This window comes from Molothrus aeneus, chromosome 2, assembly GCF_037042795.1.
Source record: "Molothrus aeneus isolate 106 chromosome 2, BPBGC_Maene_1.0, whole genome shotgun sequence".
Lineage (NCBI taxonomy): Eukaryota > Metazoa > Chordata > Aves > Passeriformes > Icteridae > Molothrus > Molothrus aeneus.
In genome coordinates, this window is record NC_089647.1 from 21,492,634 (window position 1) to 21,495,707 (window position 3,074).

The following is a 3,074-nucleotide window of genomic DNA, read 5'->3' on the forward strand; positions in this document are numbered from 1 at the left end:
GCACTGGGCATCTGTGCTGTACTTGGTCTGACTGGGCACAACTCTTCATTTCCCTGCAATGGCATTTGATTTGTGCCAGCAGGAGTGAAAGGTGGCTCAGGTTTGGTGTCCTAAGGTGTCCTAAGCAGGTTGAAAAGCTCACTTTAGCAGAATGGCTTTAGGAAAGTTAAAGCAAACTTGATGAGGTTTTGAAGCAGGCAAACTTTGTGAGACAGGCTCATCATCACCTCATTCTGTGCTAAGGAATTTGGGCTGGAATCTTAACAGCTTTGGATCAGAGTTTTCCCATATGGAAGGGTTAAGTCAACGTTAGAAGTGGATACTGCAAGAATAAGTTTTTAGATAAAAACTTAGATAAGGGCTAAGTTCAGTTCCTAGTTTTGCTAACTAGTTGTCCTAGGACTTCCTGGGAACCATTCTTTCTCTGCCTCTGTTCTGATTTTTGGATTTTTTTCTGGTCCATATCCCATTTCTGCCTTCCCTCAAGATACATTCTGTTTCCCACCCACACCTTTCCTCATCTGAGAATTACTTAACTTTCTGAAGAGGAGTTCTGTGAAATGTATCCTACACAGATGCACTGCTAGGGTGGAGCTGGGAATAGAGCATGGGTGGAAACAAGGGACTGGGACAGGGATGAGGGAGAACAGAGGCATGAGCCAGCAGTGTGCCCAGGTGGCCAAAAAGACCAATGGCATCCTGGTCTGTATAAAAAATGTTGTGTCAAGCAGTACTAAGGAAGAGACTGTCCCTCAGTACTTGACACTTGACACTGGTGAAGTTGCACCTCAGATTCTGTGTCCAGTTCTGGGCCCCTCATGAGGAGAAATATGTTGAGATTGTGGAGTCAGTCCAGAGAAGGGCAATGAAGCTGGTGATGTGTCCGGAGTACAAGTTCTATGAGGAGCAGCTGAGAGAATTGGAGTTGTTCAACCTGGGAGAAGGGTAGGCACAAGGGTGACCTTATCACTCTACAACTATCTGAAAGAAGAGTGTAGCAAGGTGAAGGTCAGGCTCCTCTTCCACGCTGTGCCAGGGGAGGTTTAGGCTGGACATCAGCAAGACTTTTTTGACTGAAAGAGTGATTAGACATTGGAGTGGGCTGCCCAGCAAGGTGGTGGAGGCATCGTCCCTGGACACATTCACAAAATGACTGGACATGGCACTTAGTGCTATGGTGTTCTCATGACAGCATTCCATCACATGTTGGTCTCAATGATCTTGGAAGTCTTTTCCAACCTTAATGATTCTATGATATGGGACAATATGACACTGCAGCTCCAGGACAAGAGACCAGAACTGCTCTTTTCCAGTTTAAGATGATATTTTACTGTCCCATCAGAGGCCTTCATAAGCCTGTGGTGTGCACAGAGAATGAAGAGCAGCCTAAGTAGTCAAGACAAAGTTGTGTGGGAGGTGGGCTTCTGTCTAGAGCAAGTATTCTCCGGGATGATCTTCCTGTGCCTAATTTTAGTGCACAGGCTTTTCCACTGATTCCCTGGCATGAGTGCTTTCTCTTCTGGTGCTCTACTGTTTGGGGTTCTTTGGCTTCCTTTGCCTGTCTACCAGAGTCAGTGATCAAGCTTCTCCAGCTTCCCTAAGCTTATCAAAGTCTCTTTCTCACTGTTATCTACATATCTCAGCAACTGGCTCTCACAGAGCTCCCTGATCACCTTTATGGTCTCTGAGAGTGACAGAAGGTTTGTTTGTGTGCAAATTAATATGCTGGTGTAAGGAAAATCAATAAAGAACAAGTTCACAGCAAAGCAAATCCTATAATTCCTTTATTGGACAAGAGGGTATGCTTCTAAACATGCTAAAAATGCTTGGAATATGGAAACTCATTGGCGCACACCACTGTTTCCTATGAAGCTTTGCAGCCTTAAATTGGCACTTGGAGTCATCATAGCCCTTGAGCTAGCAGCACCAAAGCCACTGCTAAGTTCACCATTGAATTCATCAACTAAGAAACTGAGCCCTAAATTCTGACTTGTTCAAGAGTGAAAATCCTACCTCTGATCTTTCTGAAACAGATCAATATTCTTTCTTGTTGGACTGCAGCTGCACAAGTGTTGTGCAGTGTTGAAACATGGTCAGTTTATACTTTATAGGCAATAAGATCTGCAAACTGGAGGAACTAAGGTCACCTAAATCACTAACTTTGTCTCTTCTAAGCCAAGATTGTATTACCAAGGGAAGATGGATGTCGTACAGGCACCCACAGTGGAAACAAAATCCACCTGAAATTCAGACTCCTGAAGAATGTCATATCCATATTTACTGAGCACGAATGGCCTGACCTTCTCCTGGGTTTGCCCAGACCAGAGTTCTTGGGTAGTTTTATTATCAGAGATTTTTAAAACAATATGAAAGAGACTCTTAGTAAAGCTGGGCTAGGCTTCTGTTTTTATTGATGGATCTACTCTCATTTTTATCAGATACTGTTGTCTTCCAGTTGTTAATACCTGGAATTCTCCTGTGTGGGCAGACCTTTCTTGCAGTGGAGTTATGCTGAGGGCTGTAACAGGTAATGCCAGGTGCAGCCCATCAGACACCTCCCATTACATTTTCTGCACACTTCCAGCTTTGAGAAGCTGGTTGGGGTCACTGGATTGGTTCCAAGTACAAAGTAGAAGACAGGAAAGTCTAGTGCATGTTGGGAAGCGTATAGTATGTTTCCACCTCATTCAGAGGGGCTGTGGTGCTGGGAAGCCATTTCTATAGAGCTGCTTTGTGAAAGGAAGTTGTATGTGTTTAGAATGGCTACATGTATATATAAGAAAGGTAACTGCATATGCCATAGATTTGTGTATCATAAACATGTATGTCATAAGCAAATTTAATTGGGGGATACAACTGTCAGTGCAGCTTTGAAGAATCCTCTGAATTCACTGTTGCAAGCATGTTGGTTGGCAATTTACGTATTAGCTCCAGAGGGAAAGATTTATGTCTTTAGCAGACAGGTGATGAGTCTTGGTACATTTTTGTGAGCCTAATCGATCTTCTCCTGTAATCACTAATTTTATCCCACCCTGCCTGTCCCCAAGATTTCCAAATGGAGTGCACTCAATCTT